This window comes from Augochlora pura, chromosome 10 (assembly GCF_028453695.1).
Source record: "Augochlora pura isolate Apur16 chromosome 10, APUR_v2.2.1, whole genome shotgun sequence".
Classification (NCBI taxonomy): Eukaryota; Metazoa; Arthropoda; class Insecta; order Hymenoptera; family Halictidae; genus Augochlora; species Augochlora pura.
The window spans coordinates 977,829-998,027 of NC_135781.1; the positions used below are offsets into that span (position 1 = coordinate 977,829).

General features: G+C 42.7%; 1 protein-coding gene across 1 annotated transcript in view; it reads left to right on the forward strand.

The window, feature by feature from the left end:
• The window catches only part of Mdr49 (Multi drug resistance 49), a 136,984-nt gene that overhangs the window by 21,817 nt on the left and 94,968 nt on the right, over positions 1 to 20,199 (forward strand). The window contains exons 2-5 of the mRNA XM_078193617.1: positions 6,560 to 6,658; positions 10,816 to 11,221; positions 12,738 to 12,962; positions 16,437 to 16,751. The gene's annotated coding sequence lies outside the window, so the exon portion shown is untranslated. The remainder of the gene's footprint in view (positions 1 to 6,559; positions 6,659 to 10,815; positions 11,222 to 12,737; positions 12,963 to 16,436; positions 16,752 to 20,199) is intronic.

The following is a 20,199-nucleotide window of genomic DNA, read 5'->3' on the forward strand; positions in this document are numbered from 1 at the left end:
GGGAACCTTGATCTTATCAGGAAGCCGACGCGTATCGGGCGTATAAAGATAAAGCGTGCGATCGGCACGCCGGCGGTTCTCGATAAAAATAGCACGCTCTAGGTAGCTACGTACGTGGAATTTCGCGTGTAACGTAATCCGCGCCGTCGGATAATATATCCGGTTTTCAAGGGAAACGGCACGCGGCCGCGTCGCCGATTTCGAACGGCGAATTTCTGCGGAAACGAAGTCGAACCGAATCAACGCGGCGAACTGTTTTCTTTGCCAAAGTATTTCTAATGGAAATTCGTACGATAAGCTCAATATCTGGACTATAATATAACAGTATTTCTTGCTATATTTATCAAACAGAAGCTGATTAGAAATCCACGTTTTTAAACCTTTGTTCTTGGATCTTATTTAGCTGTAAATATAAAGAAATCTTTCTGGATTAAAGTATTTTTATTTTACGCGACAAGGTGTATTTTATGCAGATGAAATTCATTCTTGTGATATGTATTAACAGTTTTATTTTTTGTATTTTTTTTAGATATGAACTTTGTTGGTATAAAAATTATATTGGAACGTGATAGAACAATTTTAGCGGTGTGTAAAAGTTACTGGTCGAGATGTAGTTAAAATGTACAAAAACGTACTTCATAGACAATAAAAAGAATTAAAATGAATTTTGAATTAATTTTAATTTGGGTCCGAAGATTTTCGAAAAGAAGTTCTCTAATCTCTGAACAACGAAACGTTAATGTTTAATGGAACAGTAATTAAACGCGGGTTCCCTTTTCGGTGGCGAAACACCAGCTAGATCCCTGTCCCCAGATGAAACGCAAGAATCGGTCGATTCGACCGTCGACTGCGGGATTCGCAGGAAAGATGGGGGTCCGTGGGATCGCGGTACGGAATTATGGGTAGAGCGGCGCGAACCGGGCACCAAACCGGGCACCAACCCGGGCTTTATCTCATTTCATAATGAACTTTACCGCTAATTGACCTTCCCCGGCCGTTCAATCAACCGAACGGAATCGAGCGCGGCGGCGGCAGCGGCCGCTTCGCTGGCTCGCGCGTCCGATCCGAGAGTATCCGAGTATTCCATTCGAGTAGCGCCGAGTAGCCCGAGTAGCGGATAGCCTGGCGCGCTCGCGAGCGGATCGTTCCCTCCACGAACAGGACAATAAATTCCATGAAAGTTCGAGTTAACGCGAGTACGTCGACCTCGGCCACACGATCGATCTTCTATCTCCCTGCTGTGTGTGCTTAAAGGTGCACGCACACCGATCTCCAACGTCGCCGACCGATCGATCCGCGCGACCGTATAGCGAAACGACGCCCGAGTCACGGACCTTAGGCCTCGTTCCTACTCGATGACCTTGTCCTCTCAAACTCCACCGTTCTTGGAAAAATCAGAGCGGCTTCGATTGCTGAACCCAGCTGCATCTACCGCTGCTTTATTACTGGATCACGTGTATACAGTTATATACAATATAATTAGTTTCGGAAAATGTTCCTCCGGGTTACAAGAAATGCCTGAGGGTATATTACATGCTACAATACATAGAGCTGTAGTATATTGTTCAATTATATACTATGTATATTTATACGCTATATCATATGCTATAAAATTATATATTGTGCGATTACACGCTATATAATTATATACTGTACAATTTGTTACTGTATGATTATATATTATACAATTATAACCTACTAATAGCCGCCTCCAGGAAAAGAATTAAGTCATCAAATTCTCGAAAATAACGTGCACAGACTATAGATTACTAATTACGAGTGAATGCGACCATTTCGCGGAAAAATGCGATAAATATTCTAATGTCTAAGCGAGCGCAGCTCGACGGTCGCAGACCGGTGACAAAACATTCGCGTGACGATTCATTCACTATCGTCTCCACCGGTTATAACTCGAAGGTCTAGAGGCGAGGAAAAAAAAGTAACAGTCATTCTAGAATCGCATCGCGAAACTGACTGCGCTCAGTCGACGACGCGCGAACGGCATTAAACGCTGAAGTCCAAGAGCACTCGTCGTCGAAGGCGCTCACGTGAGCGTCCTCATTTGAATATTTACTTGTGAATTTAAATTCCATCGCCGCGGAACAAGGAAAGAAATAAGGTAACTTACATCGAACACATTTAACGCGTGATTCTCTTTTGTTTGCCGGTAGACCGTCTCCGGTCGGTTGGTATCCCAATGGAAAAGGATTAAAACGTCGTCCCGAGTGGGTTTCGCGCGTTTTCATGGCCCATAACATTGTATACGTGACGCAACGCGAAACGCGTTCTTTTTCCTTCTTTTTCGCGTATCGCTGATGCAGTCTATTGTTCTTGGCCCGTCAGCTCGTCCTTCTACCTCCCCCCTCTCCTTGTCCATACTGTCCAGAATTCATGTTTCCGCTTTTTTACCGGCGACCGTTAGCTTAACCAACAAACACCTTTGTTCTGTCACTCAGCGCGGCTTGCGTTTCGCCAAGAAATAAATTTCACGTTTCTCCCGGTTGTTGTCAGACGTAAACTGTGTTTGCGTTTTCGGCCGGACGACGAAAGTTCGACGACGACGATGCGGATATTCAATTGACGCGTACGTTTTATGGAGAATGTAGAGTGTAGTGTTCGTGAGTCGTTCGTGGGCTGTTCATAGGCTGTTCGTAGGCCGTTCATAGGCGGTTTATAAGACACTCACGATTGAGTATTTTAGAGAGAAAGGATGTAGCCGAAAAGATGGCACAATTTCAGTCGAGGAGCACGGAGGTCTCTCTCTCTTTCTCTTTCTCTCAGCACGCGTTTCACCGTTCGATAGACGAGAAGCGCCGATAATGCCATGATTTAACTATCAAGGCAGGCGTAAACCGCGTCCGCGACACTGTCACACTTTCGTCCTCGATTTCGGTCGCTCCCGAATTTTCAAGCTCGCGCTGCGAACCGGTCTCGGATAGCATCAGCTACTGCTGACGTTTCATAAACATTGCGGATCGCTGCGCCACACTACCGAAAACCTATGACGCGACGAAACCCGAGGCGGAGGCTCGCGAGAGTCCCTCGAGCGAATGTTATCGTTCGCGCCGTAGCAATTTGCCCGTGCATAAACACAGAAACATAGAGAGCGCGGATAGAACCAGAGAGAGGGAGAGAGAAAGAGAAACGAGAGCCCAAGGATCCAAGGTTAAACTTGGAAAACACACTTTGGGGAGCGTGGTAGTGTCGACCGCCCGATGGCCGGTTTTAGTGAGCCTTGAAACCTCTATTATACCAATACGTTTTACGTATTAACTCTTTAACGTCGAGTGGCAATTGTAAAATTTTACTCGAAATTGTTGCACCACGTTTAACCATTTAGCTGAGTTGATATTTAATATTAACGTGTCCTATAAATTTTTTCCGCGCTACGCTATAATCGAAAAAGGGTTAATATGAAAATGTGCTTGAACCAAAGAAAATTGACATTAAACTGTTATAAATCCAGAACTCTAGCCACATATAACACAATAAATGAACCTGAAACAACAAATATCATCTATTAATTTCGCATCGAAAAAAATGCCCTAATATAATCGGCTAAACAAACTTCTTCACTGTCCAACGCGAAAAATGGAAGCTCTAGAAAGAACGGTTTTTTTCTCGCAGCGCTAAATGCAGAAAAGAAAAAAGCGAGAGGCGTTCTAGAAAGAAGGCCACGGCAAAACGTCGGAACTGAAAGAAAAAGAAGTCGAAACATCGGGGGGGCGCCTTCTTCGTAGCGCCAGCGGTCGCCAATGAATTCATTAAAAAGTTCGCCTGTGCCGGCGTCGCTGTCCGCAACTTTTGGGAATCCTCGAGCATTAATGTTCCCTCAGCGCGGAGCGGCGGGGTGGGAGGGAAAAAAAGGACGAGGGGGGAAGCGATCGAGGTCAACGATCCGAGAGAAAACACAAGCGGTGGGCGGTGTATCGCGTAACTCAATCGCAGACGCTCGAACGAGGAAATCGCGAGCTTTTTTTTCTTTACGCTCGGTCTCTTCTTATTCAGTCTGGCGTCCAGTCCCGACGGCCACTTTCTCCCGGAGCGAGTCCGCGCGCCCCGTGCGACACGGGAACTGGATGTTGGAGACGGCGACTCTGCGCGATTTTCGAGCGCGCGGTTGCCGAAGGATCGCGGCGACGAGCCGAGCCAATTAAAAGGGAAACGCGCCGGGATATCGACAGTCGATTCCGGGATTCTGTCTCATTAATCGGACCGTAAGTGTTGCCGCGATAATTCGGGGAAAAAGCTGCGGAAACGGTGAAAGGGGAATCGATGGTGGCGGATAAGTCGGTGATGGTTTTTTTGTGCTGTCGTCAAGGTGTGGAGTTTTGGGCGATAGTAAGGTTTCCTTTGTGTTAATTGGAGTAGATTTTTGACGTAAATTTTTGTTAGAGTAGATTTTTGATATCAATATTCGTTACAGTAGATTTTTATATAAATTTTCCTTACAGTTAAATTACAATACAATTTTAACCGCAGTGTATTATTTAAAATAAATTCAGAACATAATGGACTGCCTATCGCCTTCACATTCTCTCCGAGAAGACGTTACTAATTTCTGAACAAACCAGTGACGCAAGAACGGTAGCATTAAACAATAGCAATCTGCTTCGCGAGTGCAAGAGAAAGTGTGCTACGTGCGAGAATGCTGCAATTTGGATCCCAGCAGATATTCCTCGTAAATTACGGAAGATTTCGACGACGTTCCCCAGCCCATAGAACCTCGTGTTTCAAGCAACCCGATCTAAAAATAATAATAAAAATTCGCTAATTACCGCCGCAAGGGAATTGAATTATCGAATAAAATATTAGCAGATTTAATAAATAACCACGGCACGTCTTCGGAAGGCGTACGGTTTGGAAAGCGTTGGACGGCTAGAAAAAGCCGCCTCGCGTATTTCGTAGGGCCCCGGGGGCGCCGGAATTGCTCGCTCGAAGGGAAATCTGAAATTCGCGCGAGCTGCTGCACCGAAACTCCATTCCCCCTTTTTTCGCCCGTAGTCAACGGGCGTCGTCTTCCTCGAAGCGCGCTGTCGTCGTCGTCGTCGTCGTCGTCGTCGCCGTCGGGGAAGGGAAAGTTTCGAAACGCCGCCGCCTCCAGGTGATAGGGGAACGGGATCCGAGTGATTGATAACGACGATCCTCACGGTATCGCGATGCTCGACGTGAAATATGAGCCGGCTCGAATAAAATTCCCCGTCTGTTACCATGGGAAGAGGCGGCCCTCGCCGTTCGCTTTACGATTTCAACGCCGAAACTACCTAACGAACTTTAAAGGTCTTCCGCGGCGGCCGTCGTCGCCTGGCGAAACCGTTCGCAGCACTCTCTTTCCGTTCGTTCGTGGCTTGATTGGCTCCATCAGATTCCGCGGCGGGATTTTTCCAATGGGAGGATCGTCGACTGGAAAAGAACTGGACAGAAGCGATAGAGTGGATCATCTCTCTCTCGATCGCTTTTTGCTTTTTATTTAGTTTTCGTCGCCGCCTGCATAAACACCAATTAACGACCACTTGTGGGATTATGGTCCGTAGGCTCACGCGTGGCTGGATTCTGTGCTATAGTTTATATGGCCGCGTTGTGTGCAGAGAGCAGTCTCTGGATTTAATATTATCTTCTTAATCTCGATGACGCGTGTTGCTATGGTGTGACGTAATATTACGTAATGTGATATAATAGAATACAAATATGAGAGCAATTGTGTACAAACAGTTCAGTATACTTTTAGTCTAGGGTGACCAAAGTTACTGCGTTTTGGAAGATGTTCGAACAATCTATTTTACTATCGTTATTTAATTATATGTTAGGTAATATTTTTATACCGTAGAATATATACCTTATTACATATACTATTACATATACTCTTATAATAATAAATATACTTCTCCCACAATATATGCCAAAATGCTTATAGTAATATATTCGTAAATTTCGCACGCTTTAGAATAATTCTAAAACAATTACCAAAAAAAACTACACTCAGTATAATTGATAAAACGCATAACAAAATTTCTCTTCTAAATATAAATACTAAGTGGTTAAACTACCTAAAGGAATAGTTATTAAAATAAGAACCCTCACTTGGACACGAACATACAACATCCGCGTGCAAAGCTCTAATAAAAATCCCAATTTCAACGAATGCCAATAAATATCGTCGACTGTTTGTACGAATATATCATCGGCGAGGAAGCATACGGGTTTCGAACGATTCCCGGAGGACCGTCCGTAGGACTTAATTGTTCGTAAACACGGTCCGCTCGTGGTGGTTCGTTTCCCGGCCGAGAAACGCGGGGGATCGAAAAGAGTTAATTAGACGGTGATCTCGGAATCGAGTATAAAGCCGCGTTTGACGGGGAACGCGGGGACAGTCGCGCGACGGCAGCGTGTGGCACGGCACGCACGTGCATTCAGACGACTCGACTTATTTATATTTCTCTCGAGCCGTCGTCGCTCGCATGAAAAAGTAACTGTGCGTCCCCCGCCATCTACCTCAACGCCCGTACCACCCTGTCCGACAGAGGAATATTGACACCGGTGTATTTTTCTGTTTATATAGACCGCCCTGCTCGTTAATGGCTGCCAGGGTTATCGGCTAGAGGCTGTTTAGCGAAGTTCCGTGCTGCTGGTGCGACAACACAGCCCGTAACCGATGAGTGTAAGTAGAACTCGTTTTGCGGCAATTTTTAACAAGGCCTCGGCTATCCCGGAACATTTATTTACGTTTGGGATCGTTCGATGCCTTGCGAGAAGCCACTCCATTCGCGCGCGCTTTCAGTGTTCAACAGTGTATAATATAACGCGCGATTGTTCTACGTGCAAGCGCTATAATTATTAGCTGGTTTTGTTGGTCTGGTTGTTATGATATTTTTAGGCGAATTTGATTGGTTGGAGTGACGGGAAATTCGAGAATTTTGTCGCGGCTTGAGTCGAGCGCTATTAAGGAAATAAATGGAAATTGAACTGCTGAAATTGAAATTGTGAATTGTAAACTTTGTGAATCAGATGTGAGTGTAAAGAAGACTATAGACTGCAAGTGTGATCGAGGGTGACTTATTTACGGTCTTATAGTGGGGAATAAAATTGAGTCTATAGTTTTAAGTTTATAAATAGACCGCGAGCTTGTCAGTGACCCCGCAGCATTTTTCGACTCTTTTTAATTTCATAACGACTTTTCTATGTTCCATAACTACTACATTAATAGAGCTGAAAGATCTCTTTTAGATAATTCTCTGTACAGTAACCAAACTCCAGCAGCTTTGTAATCTCGATAAAAAAAAAGAACAAAGAACAGCGAATATCGAAATTCCAATTTTTGCCTCCTAGATATTTTTCCTAGCATTAACTAAGCCGAAAAAAATCCCTTGAAATTAAATTCTTCTGAAAATCGAATATAACAGTATCGTAGAGCCGAAAGAGCTCTTTCAGCCTAGTCAAATTGCTAATTAACGCTGAAATCGTTCTAAAACAGAAACAAAAAGTGTGAATTTATTAGCCGAGCGAATAAATTGATTTCCAAAGCGTTCGTTAACGTTTTTACTTCCGTGACGTTTCTGCGGGTCGAGTCGCGGTCAAACGGCTCAACATCGTCGGGAAACTGGTTTCCCAGTGTGCGTGACGGAAAAGCGAGATACGATCGGCTCGGTGGACGGCGTCCGACCGTGTTTCCCGCGGCCGGACGCGTGTTTTTCCGTGATCGACGGAAACGCGTCTCTCGTGTCTTCTCGCGAGTCCCCGTGTCCCTCCCCGGATCGAATTAAACCGAGCCGTCGAATTAAGTCCAATAAAACCGGCCGTCGCGTCGCCGTCGACTCGGCTCCTCTCTCTCCGCGCGTCCGTGGCGCACGCTCATTTGGACGCGCCGGTTAAACGATCGGATTTGGCAGGGAAATTAATTAGAGCCCGAGAGCACCGTCCGACGCCGCGTCTTCCGACCGGCCGCAGCGTCGCAGATTCGAAGCTCTCGGTAAACAGAGATTCTCTGAACAGTTTCTTCGAGATTATAAGACTCTGTAAATGATTTTACTTTTTCGGGTTTTGATAGAGAGGAAAAAGGAATAGGCAACGTGGACGATTAGAATTACAGTAGAAATTTGGTAACGAAATTAATGATTTTCTTTTGGAACAATTACCAAATTAACCCTTTTAGTGGCGCGTGCAAACGAATATCCATGCGAAAATAACTGCACGATTTTGACGAATTTTTCAAGGTTTGCAAAAATGACATTTAAAAAATTCAAAATTCAGCGTATTGCGGGTGAAAGAAAGAATAATATAATAACAATGATACTACGAAAAATATTTATCCTAATCATCGTTTGATCAATTTTATTTAGGTCACGTAGTATGAAATACCAGTAATTGTTTTTCAATAATTTTTAATAAATTAATCAATGATATCGTAATTAATCTCGACTGTACGCGGATATATTGTCTTACAAAGTGGCGAATTTGTATTACATTAATGTCTGCGGTGAATTTTCGCAACGAGGAAGCGATAAACATGCACGCTGTGGTCAGATTGTTAGAATCGTATGTATAAGCCAGTAAAAGTTGCTGTTGCAATATTTCCTGCAGTGAACTATTTGTAACCAGAAGCAGAGAACTTATTTGTTGAAATTCAGCACGCTATTTGCCGGACACATATTCCACAACATCATCTGTTACAAGGTCGAAAGATAGACAGTTTTTCTGACTCCGCTTGAATAATTTGATAAACCGCTGATGCAAGCACGCTTTCTTAACGCATACGCGTCCAGAACAATTGAAAGACGAGGCGGAAGCTTTGCCGCGTGTATCTGATATAATTACGAGCGATTTATTCTAAACCGTCGCGATAAGAATATTCAACGAAATACGCGTCGTCCTTATCGATGGCCTTGCGTCATTGTTACTGACGTTAACATTTTACAATTATTTACAGTTATTTGAAGCTGTTTTAGAATTCGGAAAAAATTTAGCTATAATTCAGCTATATTTTAGCTATAATTTAGCTATAATTTAGCTTTAATTTAGCTATAATTTAGCTATATTTCAGCTATATTTCAGTTATAATTTTTAGCTATAATTCTGCTATAATTTATCTATAACTCAGTAACAAAATTACATAAATTCGGGTTAACATCGCCATCCGATTTCAGCCTCAAATTCTCCTTTTATTTGCAATACAGTTCAACCGCTAAATAATCTTCGGAGGTTTGCTGTAGTCCGTTGGATAAAAAACTTCTTCTACGGTGGCGAACTTGCAAAAATAAGTCGGCGCGGAGAAGAACAAAATTATTTTGTCGGAGACTTCGTTTCTGGGGAAGTCGTGGTCCCGGCGAAGTAAAAGTCGAAGTAGTCGCGGTGAGCCATGGACAGACGAGTTCCGATTGCTACTCAATAGCTCGCAATTTAAACTCTCTTTTCTGCGAAACGAACTACGTTTTGCCCCGTTCTTGTTCAATTTTACATCGCACGCCGACGTGGAAAATAGAAATTCGTAGATCGACGAAGTCGGAGCTGTGCGCGGCTCGATATTACCGCTTAGACGACCGCGATACTTAAACGACAGATACTATACATATATAACAGATACTATACATATATGACAGATACCTAAACAATTTTGTAAAGTTGCAATATTTTATTTACTTGAATAAAAATTTCAAAGAGGACTTATATGCTAATTAATTATTTTTTCGATATTTGCAAACTGCGAAAATCGCAATAGCATTGAAAAATTATAACTTTAATTAGCATAAATATTTTTCCAGTGATCAAATGACTTAACCTAAAAATCGGAGATCTCCTCATTCAATCGTCTAAGTTTTAAAGTATCAGAGTCATCGACAAGAATTCACTGAACTTCAAAATTAATTTGGAATCACTAATTTACAACTTTGCGCGGCTCTATATTATTATTAAAAGTGCTTACGCAATTCGCCGGCAGTTACGTCGTTTACGATCGCAATATTGAAACGTCGAAGTCATTCGCGCGTACGGAGTAATTTAGAGTAACTAGCAGACTGGACATTTTCACCGTTTTACATGAAAACACGAATCGCGCGACGAATGAAAAACACGTACCCGGTCAAATCAATGTCGTTTTAATTTCGATATCAATTCTTTTGATCTTCATGAAAAGGTTTCGTACGCTGCGATTTTATGTTATTTATGATGACGAAACGCTCGACGCTAATATTAAAATCTGCGCGAATAATACAAATGGCGAATATCTTTCGGCGATCTTCGTTCGATGCTCGAAATATTGGAATCACAAAGTCTTTCGTTCGATTTATATTTATATTTATATTCGATTTATTCAGTAAAATTCGCGGTTCGATGATTGATAAAGCGGGGGCACGGAATTAAAAGGCAGACGGCGCGAGGATCGCGAGGGCCACACCTTTCGACCAATGTTTTTAGAGAAACGAGTTAAGCGAGGGGTGGGGGTAAGTGACGCATGCGTCGAGTGACACGCAGGAATCACGCAGTCTTCTATTCGATTTCTCTGTTCCATCAGCCACATACTACAGTCAAACTAGGAGCATTTAGGCACTCGCGCGGAGCGACAGAAGCGCGTAGGGAGCCAGGGGGCGTGGTCTCGGCGCTGCGAGCGCGGCGTGCCGGTTAATTCCGAGGGTCGAGTTGAAGCGTCGAAAATGATACCTCGGGACGGCCGATAGGTAATCGGGAACGTGAGTAAAAACGCGTGCGAGAAAGAATCGTTGGATAACGGGACAGGCTATATGTGTGGTGCAGTTATCACTTTTATTTACGATGATCGCCGACGATAATCGGGCCAGTCTTAACCGGACGCTTATCTTCGGACAGGTTAGATCGACGGCCGGCCACATGGTGAAGCAGAGGAGGTTCATCGGCAACACTAACAACAAGATGATCAACATACGAGAATATTTATAGGCGGTTTTTCGGCGCGCGACAGTCAACAACACACGCCCATAGAACGCGGGAGATCGAGCGGGAATATCGATCTGCATGTCGTTGGACCACAGAGATAGAAGACCGAGGAAACGCGCATCGATAATATCGTGCGAGTGAATTCGTTGTTCGAGTCGTCGACGTGGTGCTTTAGGAGAACTCGAGGATTCGGGAGGAAGCTCGAGGATCCGGGAGGATCGAGGAGGATCGAGCGGCGCGGCCGTTCAGCTATGGTCAGACTGTCACCTGGTTTCCTGTTTTACGTAACACGCCGGGGACGCTTGATTTTCTCGCGCAGGTGAGTACCTAGATCGACGAACCGTTCCATCGAAAATCACTCGTTCGCTCTCGCGAATAGTGCGCCCATCCAAGTGAACCTAATTATTTATTTACTTATTTATTTTCGACCGTGGAACATTTGAGCGCGCGGTTCGATCAGTTCGGCAAGTTTTCGGTCGATCTTCGGGCAAATTCGTGACAGTGGATCACCGGGAATCAATTTACGATGTTGTTCGAGGAAGTTCGAGAATTTTCGCGTGGGGATAATGTTGTCAACCGGTTGATGGAGGACCGACTTCCGCCGTGTGATCCGCCGTTTTCTCTGTCAAACTCGATCTGTTTTCGCAGCTCCATCGACAACCCACGCGCCCCGCGCTATCTTCGTGTAGCGGGGCTTGAAAAATACCAGGTCATCGCGCGCAAATATTGCGTCGCCTTTGCCGCGAAAGCAATAAAGAAAAATTCGCGTTGCGTGATTCGACCACCGCGCCGCGGTTTTTGGTGTTGTACAGAAGCTATTGAGAGACTTAATCGCTGTTAACCATTTGCAGTCGGAGCCTTTTTAATATAGAAATCCAAAATATTCTTTCAGACTTGTAGCGTTTCCGTTTGATATAACTTAGTGCATTTTATACATTATTCACAATTCTTAACAATTAATTCTTAAAAAATAATTCTTAACTATTAATAACTTATTAATAACAATTTTTTGATATAGTGATATAGAGATAGTGATATATTCGATTGTTCGGAATTCGGAGCGAACACGTGCGAACGGTAATATTACGTTTTAGAACGGCTGATACGGAATTCAAAGTGTGCCTGTTGTACTTGAAATTCAACGTTTGGGAATTATCGGCTCGATCTTATCGAAGTTAAATAGACCTGCAACAGATTGTGGCAGGCTATTAGACAAGTAGATTATGTCGGGCACGTTCGATAGATGTGGCGATATGTTCGCGAGGAATTACGAACAATTTTAACAACGATCAAGTCTCTCTCTCGAGTTTTCGTGAAACGTGCGTGATTTTACGGTCTCCGTGAAGATCTTCGGGCAAAAATTCAATTTTTTCGCTGTTTTCGAGTAAAAGCATTCGTCTAAGTGAAAGAGGTATGTTCACCGCTAAGGAATACCAGAAATAATTTCCGAAGAACGTTTGCTTTTATGTGATATCATTTTTAACTATTTTAAATTGTCAAAGCAGCTTGAATTAATTATATAGAAAAAAGTAGGATAATATATTTTCGTTTTAATTTCGCTTTTGAATAATTGAATGGTTTTACGTTTTTGAGAATACCGAAAAATTGATTTTTCGCCGCTGAATGTCATTTTCAACGTAGCAATAAAAATAAATCGTAACGGAAAGGGTAAACTTTCCATTTCCAAAAAAATAACAAAATGATCATTCAGCGTTCAGTTTACCTACCGTCATACAAGACGAGACAGTAAAACGCGTCGAGAGAGAAACAGCGAGTGATTTTCGACGATGACAAAACCCCCACCGATCAGCAATTCTAACGACCGTTCCTTTCAGATCCAATTTGTCAGAGGCTCGGCGAAGGACCGGGGTTTAAACGGCCGTCAGCGGAAGCGTGGCGAAGCGCACAGCAGACGAAAGACACAAGGCCTGCTGCCCGGGCGCGGCAGATATGAACCGCCGCAACGTCGAGCGCACCGTTTGATTGGGATCGATGCAGAGCGCAATCGTTCACGCGCATCGGCCGTGTCAGTTGAACGATCCGTACACACCATCCGACAGGTATCCAACGCGTCCATCGAAAAGACACTTTCTAAACGAGGGATTAGGATTTTTACGGTGCCGAACGAGCTCGTCGTCGTCTCTGTCGACGCGTGGCGAAAGTGGTCGCCGCTTCGAACGATTACGTAAATTAACCCTTTGCACTCCGCGCCATCATGGATGTTGCCTAGCAGCGCTTGTGAACATTTATATTATTATATAGTATACGTTATATATCTATATATGTATATATAATATTATTATAATAATATTCAATTCACATGAATTTGTAGACATTGAGAAATAGTTGCAAATCGCTAATAAACTTTAACGTTTAGTCATATACTAAAATACTTATATTATCAAATATAAGGTATAATATTATGAAATATAAGTCATATACAGAAATTGTCCCCTGAAGGAGGACAACGGAGTGCAAAGGGTTAAATCGTTCGTCCAAAGACCTCCTCTTTCTTCCACCAAAAGGGATAAAATGGAACCCAGCCGAACGATTCCGCGAGTTTTTCGGGAGCTTCGTTGCGCGCCGGGCAATTTATAACACGTGCCTTTGGACACTTCAGAGATGAATATATATTTATGTAAATGCCTCGTCGCCGGCGTTTTAAAGCGCTCTTGACTCCTTAAGAAAGTTCCCCCTCGTCCTGGAGTATTTATGACGCGATTTCGATCTCCTTGTTAAGCGGCCCGTGAATTATCCTGCTCGCTTTCCGCCGAATGCTCTTGGCAGGCCAGCCGTCGCTATACAGGAAACCCGTGGATCCGAGGCTGTTGCGCAACTTTTCTTTCGCGACCGTTCACATTTGTTTATCTTTTTTAGCGGTGGACGTTGACCTTTGTGCACGTAGAAAGTCGCGGATAGAAGTAAAGAAACAAGGAAAGAAAGATGAGTGAGGAAATGGAAATGTTGTTGGATGCGAGGTGGTATAGGATGAGACAATAGGATATTAATTATAAAAGTATATAGAGAACTTATGTTGCTATAAGTTATAAGTATTGTATACAGAACTTATATTAGGTAGATATTAGCAAGTAATTAAATTCATTTTAAAGGAAACTGTGCTATCAGTAAAGTCAAGCTGTATCGATTATTTATGTTATTTGAATGCAAAGATTTGTGCTCAGATTCGAATACTTAGCTCTGCAAATTGTACAATTTTTATTCTATAGAAATAATGTCTAAACGAGTCGATACTGTTGTTAAGACAAATCTCATCGCGAACAGTGAAACGCCAATTCCAAACGCATTTCCCACAACAGCAGATTAGATATTCGTCTTACCGCGCTATAGATCGTTGGAAAAGTTTCAAACGTCCCTCTCCTCGCGTAGGTTCGAAACTTCGCCAACGATATCCAGTAATAATATCAGGTCATTCGATAAGTAATGTCGCGACTCCTCTCTTACTTGTAATAATCGATGAGGCAACTGTTTGTCGTAGATACAGCAGAGCGCCGAACGCGATCTCAAATGGAAAAGAAGAGCGGCGACGATGGAAAAATGCGATTACGCGGCGCTCTCTCGACGAAAGTGTCTTCGCGCAGAAATGAATTCTGCTCGCTCGAAGAAACGCAATCAAACCGCGTCAGTTTCTGCAACGTTTCCACGGCACTTCTTCCGGGCAAATTGAAATCGAATTGTCCTCCTCGGCGACGCTTCCGACGAATTAGAAATACAACGAAACTTCGTCCGGCAACGATTACTTTACCGAGCAGTAACAACAGCTATTTTCATTTGTATAACGAGGCGCACGAAACTGCTTACATTTTCGCTATACTCTTAGGTGAAAGAAATGAGAAAATTTGAGATTTTTCGTATTTTTCACATTTTTCGTATTTTTTGTATTTTCTGTATTTTATTTTCTATCTCTTCAATTTTGTAATTTTCCAATCGCGAAATTATGGAATTATTGCTCCGTAAAATAGCTATTCTGTTATTTGTAAGAATTTAGGTCAGTGAAGTTATGGAAAAATAATTATTGTTCTCTAAAATAGCAACTCTGTCATTTGTAAAAATGTAGGTTATTCAATGTTAGAAAATTGATTGCTTTTTAAAAAATCGTCTCAATAGTTTATTAGTACGCTGTATACGATTTGTTGCGAACCAGCCTCTGTGCGTCGATTAATTGAAGATCGGTCGTCGCATTCCGCGAATTCGAATTTCAGCGACGAGGCGTAGAATCCCGGGATTTTCACTGAAAAATGGAAACTGCGAAAAGGAATGTGAGCGCGTCGGTATTTCACTCGCGCAAAGCAATACGCGGCGGCGGCGAATGGCGGCGAATGGCGTTCGAGGCTCCTCCTCTAAATATTGGTTAACGTCGAGTGTATTCAAGAGTGCTTTGTCATCATTTAGCGACAAGTAGATTCGAACCCGGAGAGCGTCATTCCGCGTGCGCCGCCCTCGTTTCGACGTGCTCTGCGACCCGGCCTCTCGCGGATATATTCCGCGCGGATTAAATCGATAATCAGGCTTTAAAAGGAAATTCGACTCCTCTGTTTGCGAACCCCTCCGGACGCGGCCTCCACTTGTCAGCTCGGATTGAAGATTTTTCTGTCAACATCCAGCACACCGTGTTTGAACTGCGAAAAGATTGCAATCGGTGATGCTCGAACTCGAAACGCAAACCGAGCCGGTTAAATTCCTGTTTAACCCGTTGGTGTAGCGTTTTCCTTGCCGTTGATGCGATTAGGAAATGTTCAATTGCGGCGCTTTAATTAAATAATAAACACAACTCGCCATAAGTACGCGAAAATCTAAATCCCTTCGTTAATTAATTTTGTGTCGGCTTCGCTGTCCTTCAGAAGTATTGGGAATGCGTTGTTAAAGAATAGGATCATTTGTTAACCCTTTGCACTCGAACGGCGATTCTGAGGCATCACTAAAAATTGTTATATCACGTTCCAAAATAGTTTTGAAAATTATTCCAAAATAATTTGCTACTTAAACTTTCTATTTAAAAGGCTGTTAAAATTGTAACAATTTTATTCGCCGCAAGACTGAATCTAGAATTTTTTTATAAAAATACTGCTAGCCAGTAAAACTATTTTGGACTTAGACTTCTAATTGCTCGGAGTGCAAAGAGTGTTAACATTTTAATAATATAATTTTTATACCTTGGAAATGTCTGTCAGAAAATTTCAGCCCTTCGCTGTCGCATTGATCAAAATAAAATTAACAATTAATTAGACATACCTGAGGGTGGAATATCGAGATCTAATAAATGCGACAATGTTCTACGATGTTCAAATAACATTCTCAAATTTTTCGGTCTCGATATTATCCTTAGATTTTTATCAATAATTGCTTGGAAGTCGTACAATGACTGCTATAGGAATCGCGATAGCGTAGGGTCAATGCAATAATATCTCAATGAATCGATAATGGATCCGTTTCGCAACGATTCCCGGTCTTCCGGGGCAAAGCGTATTCGGAAACGTTTCGCTCAGCAAAGCTAACCGGGACAACTTCTGTTGCAGGTTCTTTTTTTCTAGGTTTTTTCAGCGTTTGTGGTATTTGCGGAAAGAGACGTGGGTCAAGCCAAAGTAAACCAGTGATATTTTTATGCAGTATTTTTCTTCCATAATTGAAGAGAATAAGAGAAAAAAGAAAGACGAAGGGAAATAGAGGAGAAATCGTTTGATAGAGTCGAGTGCCGACTGACATAAAGGAAGGAAGGAAGGAGAGGAGAGGAGAGGGGATATTTTATTGAAAAGCTTGCGCCCCATAAAGAGAGAGCTTCTGATTTGTTTTTACGACCCGAGCGCCGACATCGGCCGGTTTTCTTCAACATGGTAAGTACGACGTCACTGTGATACACCTAATTAGTGCTTAAGCTGCTTCTGAAATTGTGCTCGGAGCTGGAGGAGACAGCTCTTGGTGTCGCGGCTGGTATTCGCCCGCGTAATTTTCGCGATACTGACATGCGACCACGCTGCTGAGCGCATCGATGCAATTGAAAGAGATAGATAGATAGATAGCTAGAGAACGTGGAAAAGAGAGGAAAAGTGGAAAAAGATGAGATTTAGGGAGCAAATATCAATTTTCTAGCGTTTTTAAAAAAGTAAAATCAGTCGAAGTTTAATTATTGGCGCGTCGAGTCGCCTATAGTATAATAACTGCTTGCTGGCGCATTATATTTGGGGTGGAATAAATTATTCCACTATCTTGTATTATAGTTATATATCTTATTATATATCAATTAGGCAAATTTAGCAATTTCTTTCAATTTAGCAATTTAATTCAATTTAGCAATTACTTTCTCGAAAACACGAAAAAATTGATTTTTGAGTCACATCTCTTTTTACACCGTGCCCCGTACCAATTAGCTGACGAGTCAACCTTGTCCGATAGGTACCCGTCGTTGATTGGTGTTCGCTCGGCGAGGACAGCTATTTCTCTCTCTCTCACTTTCTCTCTTTTTCGTATTGAATTTTCGAACGTTATTTTCTATTACTTAGTTCTTTTCCGGTTGCGCTACAGTGTCGACTCCTCTCAGACACTACTTTTTTAAACAATTCAGTCGAAGAAGTGAGTACATTGTTGAATAGTATTTATTGAACTATAGATATCCTTTTTAACATATCTTAGTTTCTTAATTTAAGCAAATTATTACTTGCATTACGATTTTTGTGAGATTTTTTTGAAGAGTGTGGTGCATGAGTGAAAATATTTAAATCAATAGCTGTCATTGTTCCTTTTTCAAAACACAAATATCAGTATTACTTATAATTATATCTAGAAATCTATAGATATTTAAAAAGAAATAATTACTTACTATAGATATTTCTATAGTAATTATATTAAATGTTGCTACTAGTACAGTAATCACAAACTCTTTTAGTCGCCATAAGGGTGGGCTATTTATGAATAAAACGAAAGAGTTCTTTTAGCGCTTACATAATTTTCAATATCAAAGTAAGCAGGCATAATTGGAATATACTATTTCCTATTTAACTTCGTCCACTTATCGTTCGCAAAACTGGCAGCTTGACGATCGACTCCGTCAAAGCCAAATTATTTTCAGCTTACTTAACCTGAATCTATCGTTATTATTATTATTACTATTATTTATTTTCAAATGTTTAAATGTCGACTGATATTACTGATATTGCGAACTGATATTCTAAATTCCAATATATATTTGTTTCAAATATATATTAGATATAATTTGATTTATTCTCAAATTTTTGAAACATCAAATGAAGTAAACTGCGTAAATGCAGTAAATTAAGTAAACGAAGTAAAGCAAGCAAATAAAACAAATAAAGCAAATAAAGCAAATAAAGTAAATTAAGTAAACGAAGTAAATTAAGTAACCGAAATAAGTTAAGTAAACGATGCAGATGAAGTGAAACAAATGAAACACGCGAACCAAGTTAAACAAAATTAATCGAGTGAAACGAGCGAACCAAGTGAAACAAATGAAATAAATTTCCTGCAAAACGTTCAGCTTTATCTCGCAAAAACAGGTACACGGATTCAAAGTCGCGAACACCATGGAGCGCGATCGCTCCTATTTAAGACAACCAGGCGAGCATCGAAAGATCATCGAAGATCCCACCTCGCGACTTTGGAATCGCGATCGACGGAAGATGGCGTCGGCTGTGGTTTCCGTGCGATTCCGGCGCTTGTCGCGCGAGAGACTCGCGGAAATGCTCGCGCGTAGAGCGTGTTCACGATCCGGCGGCGCTTCCGGCTGATTCATTGGTTAATTTGAGCGACCGCGGAATTCCGGCCTGAATTCCTCCCTCTCCTCTCCTCCCCCCTTTCTATCCTCTGCTCTCCTCTCCTTTGCCCTCTCTCTATCTTTCTATCTATCTATCTATCTATCTAGATAGATAGAGAGCTATCTCGCTCTCTCTCTATCTTTCTATCTATCTATCTAGATAGATAGAGAGCTATCTCTCTCTCTCTCTCCCTCTCTCTCTCGCTCCGCGCCCTTCTGGCCCGTCGAGCGTCTTACCCAAGTCCGCCACCAAGAAAGTTACAGTTATTAAAATAGCCGTAGGGGCGCGTCGGATAATTGAGTTTCGTTGTTGTTGTTGGCAATCGACCGGCAGGAAGTTCGATACTTCTCGCGAGGGGGGAGGGCCACGCTTTGTTGTTCCGTTCGAGGAGAAACCTCTCGCCTGCCTCTCTGATTCCCCTTTGAAGCTCCACCTGAATGATTGATATCGTTACGGGCTCCTAACTATGCAACGGTACCCCCCCCCCCCCCCCCCCCTCTCTCTCTCTCTCTGGTCCCGTGGAATATCTCGGCGCATCGCGCGATTGATCGACGCTTTACCCGATCAATAATTTCCTATTTATTACAATTTTAACATTTTTCTATCTAGTATCATTTAGCAGAATTTAGCTTCTTTTTATCGCAAACGTTTTACAATGCAATAACCGCTGGACGTCGTCTTAACCTTTAGCACTCGCGTGGCGCCTCTGAGGAAAATTGTTATTTCCAAAATAATTTTGTCATTATTAAAAAGCCTTCTATTTAAGAGATCGTTAAAAGCGTAACAGTTTTACGATTCACTAGACTCAATTTCATATTCATAAATTGTTTTAGGTTATTTTTTATTTTAAATCATTTTAGATCTAGGCTTAAGATGGCCTGGAGCGTAAGGGGATAAAGACGTCTTCTTACGCCGCTAACTGAACGTCTTTAAAATAAAGTAATTAAACGAACTAGACAGCTTTGCCAGGCGAAAGCAGTCGCACGAGACCGCGAAGGGTTCAAGCTCGGAGAAACGCGCGGAGCTCGATGCACAACAGGTACGCGATAAAAAACGGTCCTAGGAACGCTTATAAACGTCGATGAAATTACACCGCTGTCAGTTGCACCGTGGCCGGGTGCACAATCTCGGGGAAAAGAAGAGGGTTGAGGGCAATGGAGAACGACCGTTAGAATGCAATGAAAACGGCGTGGCGCGGCGCGGGTAGAAACGCGTAACAACCGATGGCGGAGGACACACACAGTGGGATGCAGCCACGCGCGCGGCGCTGCTCAAAGAGAAAGCCAACCGCCGCCGCGCGTCCTGGGACTCGATTTTCCCGCAGCCGTAGCTGCGAACGAACGAGCGAACGGCGCTCGCAACATTCTTGCTTTGTTTTCGCATGTCGGATCCGTTCTCTCGGGTGCACCGGATGCTTGCGAGCAGCACGCTGCTGCGTCTTCCCCCCTCTCTCTCTCTCTCTCTCTCTCTCTCTCTCTCTCTCTGCAACTCGAACCCCGTTAATTTCGAGAAA